This window comes from Alosa pseudoharengus, unplaced genomic scaffold, assembly GCF_046254945.1.
Source record: "Alosa pseudoharengus isolate Yale_2024_CS ecotype anadromous, Long Island Sound unplaced genomic scaffold, YU_APseudo_1.1 YU_APseudo_1.1_scf_23, whole genome shotgun sequence".
Taxonomy (NCBI): domain Eukaryota; kingdom Metazoa; phylum Chordata; class Actinopteri; order Clupeiformes; family Clupeidae; genus Alosa; species Alosa pseudoharengus.
In genome coordinates, this window is record NW_027468685.1 from 32284832 (window position 1) to 32302190 (window position 17359).

The 17359-nt window shown below is 41.1% G+C and overlaps 1 protein-coding gene across 3 annotated transcripts in view; it reads right to left on the bottom strand.

The window, feature by feature from the left end:
• The window catches only part of ntaq1 (N-terminal glutamine amidase 1), a 36099-nt gene that overhangs the window by 2518 nt on the left and 16222 nt on the right, over positions 1-17359 (bottom strand). The window lies entirely within an intron of this gene.

Below are 17359 nucleotides of genomic sequence, written 5' to 3' on the forward strand. Positions count from 1 at the left end.
GGTTTCCTATAGCAGCCACACTTAAATTCAAATCCCTCACTCTGGCCTACACTACACTTACCAGGGATTGGGCAAAATACATCAAATTTAAAATAAAATACTTTAATTTCAAATCAAAATAAACTACAACAGTAGCCACACACACTACGTATCAAAATTAAATAGGCCTACTCTATTTCTGCATTTTGAAAATACTCTTTGCAAACCTCCTATGTATCTACTTTATCTCAAAACTCCAAAAATGCTACATTGAGAATACCACACAGAAATTCCAAAATCAATGCATTGTGGGTGAGCAAGTAACTGGAATTGAGTGAGTATGAGGGTATGAGAGAGGGAGTGCAATGAATAATTGTGTGTGTGTGTGTGTGTTTTGGCATTTGTGGCCAGCACTGCAGGGGTCTCTATAGCTTGATGCCTTTGAGTACAACCACCTTTTTGAATAGTCGGTAATTAGGGGTCGTCAATGAAGCTTGTTGATCAATCCAGCAAACAAAGTAAATGCAGGTTTTCTGCAGGATTCAGTCAGTCAAATTTAACACTTTTTATGACCATTATGATTTAAATTTATGACCTACATGAATTACAAAAAAAACTTCAGTCATTAAAATTCCCTTCAAAATAATTATTTTGGGCGATGTTAGAGTCTGGGAACATTGTTTGGACAAGTTTGGCTATATCACCGTTCCCGTTGTACGAGTGGTGTTTGGTCACGGTATTCAACACCCACAGGACCTCCGCTTTCAAGGTCGAGGATGATCCGATATGTGTGTGGAACTGGAGACAAACGGAATCCCGCGCAGTATCAATCTTTAGGCTGGTGGAAAATAGTTGCGCATAGTAGGATATGTGAATGCAAATCAATCATAGTGTTTTCTGTCATTAGATAAAATAAGCTTAAATGTTCAAAAAACTAACAAGCCAAAGAAAATCTTTCTGGGATCATAGAAGAGATCAGTGTCTTGCAATGTTATTTTCTATGATTTTGGTGAGCATTAGGCCTACACTAATGACGTGATACGTGAACTAACGGGATAGTTACCTAGAAGGAGATCTCTCCAGATGTAAAAGTTTGTCAATAGGGTGTGTAGCCTATTTCTGAAATGTTATTAAACCCAACAGTAGGCCTAAATTAACTAAATTCATTAGGTAGGGTAGCAACACAAACTTGAGAGGTGCATTTTAGCTAATCAACTTAACATTACAAACATTACTATTTGTTGCTTTGTGGTCACAGCATCACACACATGACAGCTGCAGGTTGAAAGCTGTGTGTGTGTGTGAGGAGAAAAGACACATAGGGCCTAGGTTACCGCTGTCTCGCTATCCGGCAAAAGATTCTTTGGACGCCGCTATTTATGGATTTCCGGCTCCCATTGACTTACATTGAACACATGTAAACAAAACGTCAATTATGTGCTCAAACTAACGCCGCTGACTTATGAAAACAACCATTCCACTTTGATACGAAAGTACATAATTGTACAACATTTATACAACAAAAAAACAAGAATTTGGATCAAGTAATGTGGAGAAATCTTATGCAAAGTGTCAACCCCTAACAATGTGCCCATTGCCCACATTTATGGTCGACTAATGTCGAATGTCAGAGTAATGACATTGAAAAAGGTACCTTAATGATACACTTCAATTTATAAAGGTACGAAGTATAAAAAGAAAAACACAATTTATCAGATGGATTACCCAAAACATTTATTCGAGGGCACATCTATTCCCAGAACTATAATGGGTGTTATATATTCCACAACCACTAGATGGCAGCATGACACAGCACATAAAGTACACCTACGTGTTGCTGCAACCTGAAGGATGGCGTGGTTGAATATCCACTTCTCCTAGCCTAGAAATCTAGACGCACCCTAGCGGCGGCAAATTAATTTGCTCAGCTTGTACGTCTAGTATCGAACCATAGGAATTTCTATTGGCTTAACACCGTGGATGACGGCCAATCACAGCGCTCTATTTCGTTAGAGAGTCTTAAGGCGGGCTTAACAGGATAACGACATCCTGCGACGGTGAACAACAAGGAAGGTGGCTATGGCAAACGAAGAGCGGTTGTTTGAATCGGCGTTGGCGTCAACTTTGGAGGAGTTGGACTTGTGCTTTTCTTTGAAAGTAGATCAACACAATGCACTTAAGTCATTCCTTTCGAAGAAGGATGTATTTGCCGTTTTGCCGACCGGATACGGATATGGTCGTAGCGCTGGCCTATTGCATGCCTAGGCAGTTTGAAAGACAATTCTCTGCCCGCCCCTTGGATTAAGCGAGGTGAATGATTCGATGCCAGACTATACATGTCAATGATATAGGATGGCCCCGCCAGGCTACACTTCTCCTGCACTTCGGGTCTAATAGCGGGCGAATTGTATGACCACCAGATGACGCCATTTCACTGCACCTCGGGCCTAATAGCTGCTGTAACTTCGTTTAAGAAATAAGCCTCGAGGAGCCGACGGTTATTTGTTTTAGGGGCGTTGTTAGCCACGCTGCACAAGCCGGGTAGGCTACAGAAGAAGCCCATAGGCTACAGTCGCGTGTGTTTGTGGTGATTTATTCCATGTATTAACAAAATAATAATGTAACTTTAAAGAAATAGCCTACATAGATAAAAAAAAAACTAAATAATTACACCAAAAAGTAAAGAAGCTTTATCATTGATATATAAGCTTACTGAAAATCAAATATAGGCCTACAATTGTGTTCCACAGACAATATGTCCTACAGATAACAACAGTAAGAACATAGGCTAACCTAAGTCATGACGACACGGGGGCTTAAGTCTCATGTTATGACTACTTAGCCTAGGCTACCAAGCATGTCTGGGTCTGCGACAGTAAAATAGCTCCAATATTAATCGTGTCGCCAATGAATGCTAACATGAATCTCATCAGTCACCTATAGATAAGGGTTAGGCTATAACATATGTAGGCTATAATGTAAAAATAGGGTCATATCATATAATGTTGACTTATTAAGATGGGGGAGAGAGCTGAACATATTACACTGAACTAACTGTTCATTGTTGAAAATCAATCAAAAGTTTGTAGTTGTCATTGGTCGCAAGGACTGTTAATGGGTGTATCCACAATTGGGACCTTGTTACAAGTTGGTCTTTCAGCTGCTAATGCAATCAGTGGCCGTCAGAAAACATGTTAGACAACTGAGGAATGAGATGCCACACATAAAATGTACAGTCAAACAGAACACACAAACATGGGAATCCACCAAACACTGCAGGGAACCATTGTCAATCAGCACCCTGCCACGCTAAATCAGACCCTGCTTATGTTTGTGCAGAGCAGAACAGATATTTGTAGATATGATGCAGGACCTGTTAAGAGAGATTGGCAGCTCAGTCTTCGTCATACTAGTCCCTACGGTGAATGATGTAATAGCATAGTGCTGCTGCTTCTGACGTGCAAGGGTATATAATGTGACAGGCAGCATGTATTTATCATTATGTTACAACCTCTGAACAACTACTATTGATATTAGAAGAACAAAACAATACATCTTCAAATGTTCATTGCTTATTACATGTGTTATAAAAACACACGTCCAAAGAATCTTTTGCCGGTGTTCCAGTTTAGATGGTGAGCAGGTTAACTTGTGATATTTGCATAAAATCCGTGAATATTCAACAAGACCCTGCCTACTTGTTAACAACGCTTTGCTCTGCCTCCGCCCTTCCAGTGCTGGAGATTCACATTTTCACAAGCCTACAGTGCATGACAGAATATGAAGCAAGATCTTGCCGAAAACATGCGGGAATCACTAATGCATGTTTGCTTAAGCATCCACACAAAATGTTGTGCAAACAGGAAATGTGTCAAAGTAAATCAGCGAAGGTTTTGTTGGGTTTCGAACATGAGTCTCACTGAGGCAAAATGATCCAAGCAGTAAGCACTATCACCACTACGCCACAGAGAGCAACGCTTGTCATTAGTCTATTAGACTAGTCTACTAGCTTACTAGCTATCCTGATGTCCATGTTAACTGGTGATAGCCTATAACATGAGCAAACACAGCGAATGCATATGCCTTGAATAATTGGGGGCCAAGCAGCGAAGCTGCGAGGCAACCATTGTGATTGTTAGTTTTCTTATTGGGGGCCAAGCAGCGAAGCTGCGAGGCAACCATTGTGATTGTTAGTTTTCTTATTATTGGGGGCCAAGCAGCAAAGCTGCGAGGCAACCATTGTGATTGTTAGTTTTCTTATTATTGGGGGCCAAGCAGCGAAGCTGCGAGGCAACCATTGTGATTGTTAGTTTTCTTATTATTGGGGGCCAAGCAGCGAAGCTGCGAGGCAACCATTGTGTTTGTTAGTTTTCTTATTATTGGGGGCCAAGCAGCGAAGCTGCGAAGGCACCCATTGTGTTTCTATCTTTTCCTATTATTATTATTATTACACATCTTTCCTCTGCCATTGAAGTCTATGGCAGCCCATAGAACCGTCTGGTGAAAAGTTGTGAAATTTGGCACACTAGTTAGGCAGTGCCCCATGATTAATTTCACCAAGTTTCAAGTCCGCACCCCGAGCGCTCTAGCGCCACCAACAGGCCAAAGTTGGACGTGCGTTCACGCACGTAACTTTTGACCCGTATGGCCGATTGTCAAAAATGAGGTATCGTTGGAATCCTTGGACCAAGCCGAGTTCAACGCACCCTATGACGTCATTTTCCGCCATGATGGATTTTCCGCCATTTTGGATTTTAGTGAAAGTGAAACTAATTTTTCACAGGTCACAAATTTTGTCCGATCGTCACCAAACTTGACACACATGATCTTCAGACCAAGCCTCACAAAAGTTGTGGTGTTTTGTCTTCGGAACTTAAACCGTTCACCCGTAATATCCAATCGAAATTTGCGGCGAAGCCGCCAAACAGGAAGTGAGCTCATATCTCAGCAACCCATTCATCTATCATAACCAAACTTAGTAAATGGACTCAGGACCCCATCAGGGGGACGCTCAAGAAATTTGGTGACCTTTGACCTCTAGGGGGAGCTGTAATTAAGAAACATGCCTTTTGGCCTGTAGCTGCTGTTGTGCTTAGAATTAAAACGCACTAGTGGTGTCTGATAATACTGTTGGAGGTCCTTAGGCCGACACAAGCCAACTTGTGATGTCATCGTATTTTATTCGGCCGCCATATTGGATTTAATCAAAAACATCAAAAAGTTTTCGCAGGTCAGAAATTTCAGCGGATCCTCACCAAAATTGGCAGAGACCATCTTCAGACCATGCCTTATCAGTGCGTTGCTTTCTGGAACAATTGACAGAAGCATTCGGCTGTAAGAGCCAATCGAAATTTGCGGCGAAGCCGCCAAACAGGAAGTGAGCTCATATCTCAGCAACGCTTTCATGTATCAAAACCAAACTTAGTACATGTACCTCCGACCCCATCGGGAGGACGCTCAAGAAATTTGGTGACATTTGACCTCTAGGGGGCTCCGTAATTGACAAAAATGCATTTTGGCCAGTAGTTGCTGATGTGCATTATTTTGCAATGGAAGTCAATGGCAGCCCATAGAACCGTATGGTAAAAAGTTATACAATTTTGCACACTAATTGGGGACAGTCCAATAATTCATTTCACCAAGTTTCATGCCGGCACCTCAAGCGCTCTAGCGCCACCGACAGGCCAAAGTTGGATTTGTGTTCACGGACGTAACTTTTGACCTGTTGACCCGAATGGCAAAATGAGGTATCATTGGAATCCTTGGGCCAAGCCGAGTTCAACACACCCTATGACGTCAATTTTTGACCTCTCTGTTTAAATCACAGCAAGTGTGATCATATCTCAGTCAATCTTTTATTTTTGATGTGAAACTGATGACGGCAAGTTCCATCCAGTTCATTCTAAAGCGTGCGTGCAAGGGTGTGGGATGGGCAGGGGCGGTTGCGGTGGTGGGCTGGCTGGGGGAGGGGGTGGCGACACTCAGCCCTGGTTCAGCTCGAAAAAATCAGTTATGTTTTGATGTGAAACTTGACCTTGTAACTCAGCCAATCTTGGGTTGTATGGCATGGAACTTGCTGTGACTGCTTAAGGCTATATGTCTGATGCAACGGCTTTGACTTACATGGCAAATCTGGCCTGCTGAACTGACTGCTTGGCCCCCACATTGCTGCTTGCAGCTATATTTGGGGGCCAAGCAGCGAAGCTGCGAGGCAACCATTGTGTTTCTATGATTTCTTATTATTATTATTATTTAACATCTTTCTTCCGCCATTGGAGTCTATGGCAGCCCATAGAACCGTCTGGTGAAAAGTTGTGAAATTTGGCACACTGATTGAGGACAGTCTCATGGTCAATTTCACCAAGTTTCATGTTGGCACCTTTACCGCTCTAGCGCCACCAACAGGCCAAAGTTGGACGTGCGTTCACGCACGTAACTTCTGACCCGTATGACCGATTGTCAAAAATGAGGTATCGTTGGATTCCTTGGGCCAAGACGAGTTCAACGCACCCTATGACGTCATTTTCCGCCATGATGGATTTTCCGCCATTTTGGATTTTATCAAAAACACTAAAACGGCTTCTCTGGTCACAAATTTTGTCCAATCGACACCAAACTTCACACACATCATCTACAGAACACGCTACTTTAGCGCATTACTTTTTGTCTTCGGAAATAAAACCGTTCGCCCGTAACAGCCAATCAAATTTTGTGGCGAAGCCGCCAAACAGGAAGTGAACTCATATCTCAGCAACCCTTTCATGTATCATAACCAAACGTAGTATATAGACTACTGACCCCATCAAGAGGACGCTCAAAAATTTTGGTAACCTTTGACCTCTAGGGGGCGCTGCAATTAAGACACATGCCTTTTGGCCTTTAGCTGCTGTTGTGCTTAGAATTAAAATGCACTAGTGGTATCTGACAATACTGTGGAAGGTCCTTAGGTCAACAGAGGACAACTTGTGACATCAACATAATTGATTTGGCCGCCATATTGGATTTAATCAAAAACATGAATAAGTATTCGCAAGTCACAAATTTCAGCTGATCCTCGCCAAAATTGGCAGAGACCATCTTCAGACCATGCCTTATCAGTGTATTTTTTTCTGGAACAATTGACTGAAGCGTTCGCCTGTAACAGCCAATCGAAATTTGCGGCGAAGCCGCCAAACAGGAAGTGAGCTCATATCTCAGCAACGCTTTCATGTATCAAAAACAAAACTTAGTACATGGTCCTCAGGACCCACCAGGAGGACGCTCAAGAAATTTGGTGACCTTTGACCTCTAGGGGGCTCTGTAATTTTATTTTTGATGTGAAACTGATGACACCGAGTTCCATCAAGTTCATTCTAATGCGTGCGTGCAAGGGTGGGGCGGGGTGGGACGGGTAGTGGCGGTGGGTTGGCTGGGTGAGGGGGCGGCGACTCTCAGCCCTGGTTCAGCCCCACAAAATCAGTTATGTTTTGATGTGAAACTTGACCTTGTAACTCAGCCATTCTTGGGTTGTTTGACATGGAACTTGCTGTGACTGCTTAATGCTATATGCCTGATGCCACGGCATTGAGTTGCATGGCAAATCTGGCCTGCTGAACAGTCTGCTTGGCCCCCACATTGCTGCTTGCAGCTATATTTATTATTATTATTCCGCCATGGAAGTCTATGGCAGCCCATAGAACCGTCTGGTGAAAAGTTGTGAATTTTGGCACACTGATTGGGGACAGTCCAATAATTAATCTCACCAAGTTTCATGCCGGCACCTCCAGCGCTCTAGCGCCACCAACAGGCCAAAGTTGGACTTGCGTTCACACACGTAACTTCTGACCCGTATGGCCGATTGTCAAAAATGAGGTATCGTTGGAATCCTTGGGCCAAGCCGAGTTCAACGCACCCTATGACGTCATTTTCCGCCATGATGGATTTTCCGCCATTTTGGATTTGATCGATCAAAAACACTATAACGTCTTCTCTGGTCACAAATTTTGTCCAAACGACACCAAACTTCACACACATCATCTACAGAACACGATACTTTCAGGAATTACTTTTTGTCTTCGGAAATAAAACCGTTCGCCCGTAACAGCCAATCAAAATTTGCGGCGAAGCCGCCAAACAGGAAGTGAACTCATATCTCAGCAACCCTTTCATGTATCATAACCAAACGTAGTATATGGACTACTGAACCCATCAGGAGGATGCTCAAAATTTTTGGTAACCTTTGACCTCTAGGGGGCGCTGCAATTAAGACACATGCCTTTTGGCCTGTAGCTGCTGTTGTGCTTAGAATTAAAACCCACTATTGGTGTCTGACAATACTGTGGAAGGTGCTTAGGTCAACAAAAGACAACTTGTGACATCAACATAACTGATTTGGCCGCCATATTGGATTTAATCAAAAAAATTAATAAGTATTGGCAAGTCACAAATTTCAGCTGATCCTCACCAAAATTGGCAGAGACCATCTTCAGACCATGCCTTATCATTGTATTTTTTTCTGGAACAATTGACAGAAGCGTTCGCCTGTAACAGCCAATCGAAATTTATGGCGAAGACGCCAAACAGGAAGTGAGCTCATATCTCAGCAACGCTTTCATGTATCAAAACCAAACTTAGTACATGGCCCTCAGGACCAACCAGGAGGATGCTCAATAAATTTGGTGACCTTTGACCTCTAGGGGGCTCTGTAATTGGCAAAAATGTATTTTGGCCTGTAGTTGCTGCATTATTCTGCAATGGAGGTCAATGGCAGCCCATAGAACCGTCTGGTTCATCCTGATGATGCACAAATAATTTGGTGACCTTTGACCTCTATGGGGGCATTGAAATCACAGCAAGCATGATAATATCTCAATTGATCTTTTATTTTTAATGTGAAACTGATGACAGCGAGTTCCATCCAGTTAATTCTAAAGCGTGCGCGTGCAAGGGTGGGGCAGGGTGGGACGGGCACGGGCGATTGCGGCGGTGGGTTGGCTGGGTGAGGGGGCGGCAACACTCAGCCCTGGTTCAGCCACACAAAATCAGTTTTGTTTTGATGTGAAACTTGACCTTGTAACTCAGCCAATCTTGGGTTGTTTGACATGGAACTTGCTGTGACTGCTTAATGCTATATGCCTGATGCCACGGCATTGAGTTGCATGGCAAATCTGGACTGCTGAACTGACTGCTTGGCCCCCACATTGCTGCTTGCAGCTATATTTATTACAGTGCATGAAAATGCACTGTACTGTTCTTCCTAGGCTTCTTCTTATTACAGTGCATGAAAATGCACTGTACTGTTCTTCCTAGGCTTCTTCTTATTACAGTGCATGAAAATGCACTGTACTGTTCTTCCTAGGCTTCTTATTCTTATGCTTATTCTTATTCTTCTTCTAACGCGTTTAATGCAGCTTCAACCGTTTAACGTAGAAACTTCATTCAAACTATGTTACGTAGGTCTTACTTAGGACATGGGTGCTATGTATTTTTCAACTTTGTAACTTTTATACTTTTTAAACTATTAATTAAAAACTATAAAAATTTCCCCATTGACTTAACATTGCCCTTTATGACATCACAGCAATTAGAATCCTATGGCAGGTGTTCGGGCCACCTGTTTCAACTGCCATTCTCAGGCTTTAAGCATACAAACTGGCCCTATTAAGACTACACATCCTGTTCAACTGCTTCCTCTGCCAGAAACTGTTTCAAAATAAAAGTCCTCACTACAATATTTCACTGTTAAACAATTTAACCCTTTAAACTACTGAACTTTTTAACTGTTCAGCCATTGTAACTGTTACTTGTCATCAACTATGATTCCTACCCACTGTAGCTAGTTAGCATGGTTAGCATAGTTAGCATACTAGCATGTTAGCATGCTAGCATGTTAGCATGCTAGTTAGCATTTTTAGCAAAACTACTAAAAATGATTAGCTAAGTTAGCTAAGTCACATGGTTAGCATAGTTAGCATGCTAGCATGTTAGCATGCTAGTTAGCATTTTTTACAAAACTGCTAAAAATGATTAGCTAAGTTAGCTAAGTCACATGGTTAGCATAGTTAGCATGCTAAAAATGATTAGCTAAGTTAGCTAAGTCACATGGTTAGCATAGTTAGCATGCTAACATGTTAGTTAGCATTTTTAGCAAAACTATTAAAAATGATTAGCTAAGTTAGCTAAGTCACATGGTTAGCATGCTAGCATGTTAACATGCTAGTTAGCATTATTAGCAAAACTGCTAAAAATGATTAGCTAAGTTAGCTAAGTCACATGGTTAACATAGTTAGCATGTTAACATGCTAATTAGCATAGTTATCATAACTAATAAAAATGATTAGCTAGGTTAGCTAAGTCATATGATTAGCATAGTTAACATTTTAACATTGGTAGCATGCTAGTTAGCATAGTAACTTGGTTAACATAGTTAGCATAACTACTAGAAAACATTGGAACCATTCCAACTGTTAGTTATCATCAACTATCTGCCTAAATAATTTAACCATTTCAATTATCAACCTATTTAACTGTTTAGTCATTCCAACTATATTAAACCTTATCTACCAAGCAAATAATTTAACCATATGAACTCATCATATTTTTGAATTTTCATGCACTGTATTTCCTTCAGGAAATGCTTTTCTAGTTATTACAGTGCATGAAAATGCACTGTACTGTTATTCCAAGGCATTTTATTATTACAGTGCATGAAAATGCACTGTACTGTTATTCCAAGGCATTTTATTATTATTATTATTACAGTGCATGAAAATGCACTGTACTGTTATTCCAAGGCATTTTATTATTATTATTACAGTGCATGAAAATGCACTGTACTGTTATTCCAAGGCATTTTATTATTATTATTATTATTACAGTGCATGAAAATGCACTGTACTGTTATTCCAAGGCATTTTATTACAGTGCATGAAAATGCACTGTACTGTTATTCCAAGGCATTTTATTATTATTCTTCTTCTAACGCACTTAATGCAGCTTCAACCGTTTAACGTAGAAACTTCATTCAAACTATGTTACGTAGGTCTTACTTAGGACATGTGAGCTTTGTATTTTTCAACTTTGTAACTTTTATACTTTTTAAACTATTAATTAAAAACTAATCAAAATTTCCCCATTGACTTAACATTATGATTATGACATCACAATACGGCCGTTAAGCAATTAGAATCCTATGGCAGGTGTTCGGGCCACCTGTTTCAACTGCCAGTCTCAGGCTTTAAGCATACAAACTGGCCCTATTAAGACTACACATCCTGTTCAACTGCTTCCTCTGCCAAAAACTGTTTCAAAATAAAAGTCCTCACTACAATATTTCACTGTTAAACAATTTAACCCTTTAAACTACTGAACTTTTTAACTGTTCAGCCATTGTAACTGTTACTTGTCATCAACTATGACTCCTACCCACTGTAGCTAGTTAGCATGGTTAGCATAGTTAGCATACTAGCATGTTAGCATGCTAGTTAGCATTTTTTGCAAAACTGCTAAAAATGATTAGCTAAGTTAGCTAAGTCACATGGTTAGCATAGTTAACATGCTAACATGTTAGCATGCTAGTTAGCATTTTTTATAAAACTGCTAAAAATGATTAGCTAAGTTAGCTAAGTCATATGGTTAGCATAGTTAGCATGCTAGCATGCTAGCATGCTAGTTAGCATTTTTTAGCAAAACTACTAAAAATTATGAGCTAAGTTAGCTAAGTCACATGGTTAGCATGTTAGCATGCTAACATGTTAGTTAGCATTTTTAGCAAAACTATTAAAAATGATTAGCTAAGTTAGCTAAGTCACATGGTTAGCATAGTTAGCATGCTAGCATGTTAACATGCTAGTTAGCATTATTAGCAAAACTGCTAAAAATGATTAGCTAAGTTAGCTAAGTCACATGGTTAACATAGTTAGCATGTTAACATGCTAATTAGCATAGTTATCATAACTAATAAAAATGATTAGCTAGGTTAGCTAAGTCATATGATTAGCATAGTTAACATTTTAACATTGGTAGCATGCTAGTTAGCATAGTTACTTGGTTACCATTATTATCTTTAACATAGTTAGCATAACTACTAGCAAACATTGGAGCCATTCCAACTGTTAGTTATCGTCAACTATCTGCCTAAATAATTTAACCATTTCAATTATCAACCTATTTAACTGTTCAGTCATTCCAACTATAGTAAACCTTATCTACCAAGCAAATAATTTAACCATATGAACTCATCATATTTTTGCATTTTCATGCACTGTATTTCCTTCAGGAAATGCTTTTCTAGTTATTGGGGGCCAAGCAGCGAAGCTGCGAGGCAACCATTGTGTTTCTCTTTGTTCTTATTGGGGGCGAAGCAGCGAAGCTGCGAGGCAACCCATAGTGATTCTACGTATTCTTATTGGGGGCCAAGCAGCGAAGCTGCGCGGCAACCCATAGTGATTCTACCTTTTCTTATTATTATTATTACACATCTTTCCGCTGCCATTGAAGTCTATGGCAGCCCATAGAACCGTACAGTAAAAAGTTGTGAAATTTGGCACATACATTCCATACATTCCCATATTCCATTTCACAAATTTTCAAGTCTGAACCCCAGGCAGTCTAGCGCCACCAATGGGTCAAAGTTGCCATTGCATCCATGCACTTAACTTTTGAACCGTATGTCCAATTTTGAACATCCATATACAGTTGGAACCCCTGGACTGACCTGAGTTCACTAACTCCTATTACGTTACTTTCCGCCATATTGGACCTCCGCCATATTGTATTTCATCAAAAACACTTAAAAGTTTTCACAGGTCACAAACTTCATCCAATTTTCACGAAACTTCACACAGATGATCTTCAGACCATGCCTCATAATTGCATTGCCTTTGACACCCATACTCACAACTGGTCGCCTGTCACGACCAATCAAAATTGGCGGCGAAGCCGCCAAACAGGAAGTGAACTCAGATCTCAGCAAGGCTTTAACATATCAAAACCAAACTCAGTACATGAACTCAGGACCCAATTAGGAGGAGGCTCAATAAATTTCATGACTTTTGACCTACAGGTGGCGCTATAATTAACAAAACTACGTTTTGGCCTCTATGGGGTGATGTGTTTGAAATTAAAACATATTAGTGATCTCTGTTAATACTTTGGGAGGTCCTTAGGCTGACACATATCAACTTTTGACATTAACATAATTGATTGGACCGCCATATTGAATTTCATCAAAAACACTTAAAAGTTTTCACAGGTCACAAACTTCATCCAATTTTCACGAAACTTCACACAGATGATCTTCAGACCCTGTCTCATAATTGCATTGACTTTGACACCCATACTCAAAACTGGTCGCCAGTCACGACCAATCAAAATTGGCGGCGAAGCCGCCGAACAGGAAGTGAACTCAGATCTCGGCAAGGCTTTCACATATCAAAACCAAACTCAGTACATGGGCTCAGGACCCAATTAGGAGGAGGCTCAATAAATTTGATGACTTTTGACCTACAGGTGGCGCTATAATTAACAAAAGTATGTTTTGGCCTCTATGGGGTGATGTGTTTGAAATTAAAACATATTAGTTATCTCTGTTAATACTTTGGGAGGGCCTTAGGTTGACACATATCAACTTTTGACATTAACATAATTGATTGGACCGCCATATTGGATTAAATCAAAAACACTTAAAAGTTTTCACAGGTCACAAATTTCATCCATTTTTCATGAAACTTGGCACAGATGATCTTCAGACCATGTCTCACAAACGCATTGCTTTTTTGACCTTTATTCAAAACAGGTCGGCCGTGACGACCAATCAAAATTGAAAAGCCGCCAATCAGGAAGTAAACTGTTATCTCAGCCAAGATTTCATGTATCAAAACCAAACTCGATACATGGGCTCAGGACCCAATTAGGAGAAGGCTCAATAAATTTGGCGACTTTTGACCACTATGGGGGCGCTATAATCACAGGAAGTAGGCTCATATCTCAGCAACACTTTCACATATCAAAACCAAACTTGGTATATGGACTTGGAACTCCTCCCTGAGGACACACAATCAATTTGGTGACCTTCGACCACTAGGGGGGCGCTAGAGTTACAGGAAGTTAGCTCCTATCTCAGCAACGCTTTCACATATCAAAACCAAACTTGGTTCATAGACTTGGGACCCCATCCTGAGGACACACAAAACATTTGGTGTACTTTGACCACTAGGGGCGCTATAATTAGCAATACTTTCTCGTATCAACCTCAAACTTGGTACGTGGACTCGTGGTCACAACCTGAGGACGCACAATACATTTGGTGACTTTTGACCACTAGGGGTGCCATAATTAGCAAGACTTTCTCGTATCAACACCAAACTTGGTACGTGGACTCATGAACACATCCTGAATAGCTACAATACATTTGGTGTCTTTTGACCACTAGGGAAAACTATGACATGAATTAGGCTCAAATCTTACGCTTTCATGGATTGAAATCAAACTTTGTACATGGACTCAAGACCCAATCCCAATCCAGTCCAATTCAATCCAATCCAATCAACAATCACATGAAGTAGGCTCATATCTCAGCAATCCCAATCCAATCCAGTCCAATTCAATCCAATCCAATCAACCATCACATGAAGTAGGCTCATATCTCAGCAATCCCAATCCAATCCAATCAAATCCAATCCAGTCCAATCCAATCCAGTCCAGTACAATCCAATTAAATCCAATCCAATCGACAATCACATGAAGTAGTCTCATATCTCAGTAATCCCAATCCAGTCCAATCAAATCCAATCCAGTCCAATCCAATCCAATCCAGTCCAATTAAATCCAATCCAATGAACAATCATATGAAGTAGGCTCATATCTCTGCAATCCCAATCCCAATACAGTCCAGTCCAATCCAATCCAGTCCTGTCCAATTCAGTCCAGTCCAATCCCAATCCAATCCAATCCAATCCAGTCCAATCCAATCCAGTCCAGTCCAGTCCAGTCCAGTCCTGTCCAATTCAGTCCAGTCCAATCCCAATCCAATCCAATCCAATCCAGTCCATTCCATTCCATTCCATTCCATTCCAATCCAATCCAATCCAATCAACAATCACATGAAGTAGTCTCATATCTCAGCAATCCCAATCCAGTCCAATCAAATCCAATCCAGTCCAGTCCAGTCCAATCCAATCAAATCCAGTCCAGCCCAATTAAATCCAATCTATTCAACAATCACATGAAGTAGGCTCATATCTCTGCAATCCCAATCCCAATCCAGTCCAGTCCAATCCAATCCAGTCCAGTCCAGTCCAGTCCAGTCCAGTCCAATCCAATCCAATCCAGTCCTGTCCAATTCAGTCCAGTCCAGTCCAATCCCAATCCAGTCCAATCCAATCCAATCCAATCCAATCCAATCCAATCCATTCCAATCCAGTCCAGCCCAATTAAATCCAATCTAATCAACAATCACATGAAGTAAACTCATATCTCTGCAATCCCAATCCCAATCCAGTCCAGTCCAATCCAATCCAGTCCAGTCCTGTCCAATTCAGTCCAGTCCAATCCCAATCCAATCCAATCCAATCCAGTCCAATCCAATCCAGTCCAGTCCAGTCCAGTCCTGTCCAATTCAGTCCAGTCCAATCCCAATCCAATCCAGTCCATTCCATTCCATTCCATTCCATTCCAATCCAATCCAATCCAATCCAGTCCTGTCCAATTCAGTCCAGTCCAATCCAATCCAGTCCAGTCCTGTCCAATTCAGTCCAGTCCAATCCCAATCCAATCCAATCCAGTCCAGTCCAGTCCAGTCCAATCCAATCCAGTCCAGTCCTGTCCAATTCAGTCCAGTCCAATCCCAATCCAATCCAATCCATTCCATTCCATTCCATTCCAGTCCAATCCAATCCAATCCAATCCAGTCCAGTCCAGTACAATCCAATCCAATCCAGTCCAGTCCAGTCCAGTCCAGTCCAATCCAATTCAATCCAATCCAATCCAATCCAATCAACAATCACATGAAGTAGTCTCATATCTCAGCAATCCCAATCCAGTCCAATCAAATCCAATCCAGTCCAGTCCAATCCAATCCAGTCCAGCCCAATTAAATCCAATCTATTCAACAATCACATGAAGTAGGCTCATATCTCTGCAATCCCAATCCCAATCCAGTCCAGTCCAATCCAGTCCAGTCCAGTCCAGTCCAATCCAATCCAGTCCAGTCCTGTCCAATTCAGTCCAGTCCAGTCCAATCCCAATCCAATCCAGTCCAATCCAATCCAATCCAATCCAATCCAATCCAGTCCAGCCCAATTAAATCCAATCTAATCAACAATCACATGAAGTAAGCTCATATCTCTGCAATCCCAATCCCAATCCAGTCCAGTCCAATCCAATCCAGTCCAGTCCAGTCCAGTCCAGTCCAGTCCAATCCAGTCCAGTCCAGTCCAGTCCAGTCCAATCCAATCCAGGCCTCTCCAATTCAGTCCAGTCCAGTCCAATCCCAATCCAATCCAATTCAATCCAATCCAATCAACAATCACTTGAAGTAGGCTAATATCTCAGCAATCCCATTCCAATCCAGTCCATTCCAATCCAGACTTGTCTAGTCTATCTTAGTTTAGTCCAGTCCAATCCTAACTTCTGCTTATTTGCTTGGCCCCCACATTGCTGCTTGCAGCTATATTTATTATTATTATTATAACGAAACGCTAATTTGCCATTAAACCATACAGTAAAAAGTTGGGATATTCGGCACATTGATTCGGTTCAGTCATATCTTTAATTTATCAAAGTTTCAAGTCTGCACTTTGAGTGCTCTAGCGCCACCAACATTTCAATTTTTTTATTACATCTATGCACATAACGTTTGAATGGTACACCACATTTTGAACATTAAGGTATATTTGGAATCCTTGGATGAGACCGAACTCAACGCAGATGTCAATTTATGGGGTAAACGTAATTGATCAGGCTGCCATATTGGATTTAATCAAAAACACCTAAAAGGCATCAAAGTTGGCAAAGTTTGTCCGATTTTCACGAAACTTGACGCAGATGATCTTCAGACCATGACTCATAAATGCATTGCTTTTAGGAGCCATATTCAAAACCCGTCGCCCGTCACAACCAATCAAGTTTGGCGGCGAAGCCGCCAAACAGGAAGTGAAGTGATCTCAGCAAGGCTTTCGCGTATCAACACCAAACTCAGTATAGGGTCTCAGGACCCAATTAGGAGGAGGCTCAATAAATTTGGTGACTTTTGACCTATAGGTGGCGCTATAATTAGCAAAATTACGTTTTAGCCTGTAACGGGTCATGCGTTTGGAATTAAAGCATATTAGTGATATCTGTTAATACCTTGAGAGGTCCTTAGGCCGCCACATGCCAACATGTGACGTCAACATAAATGATC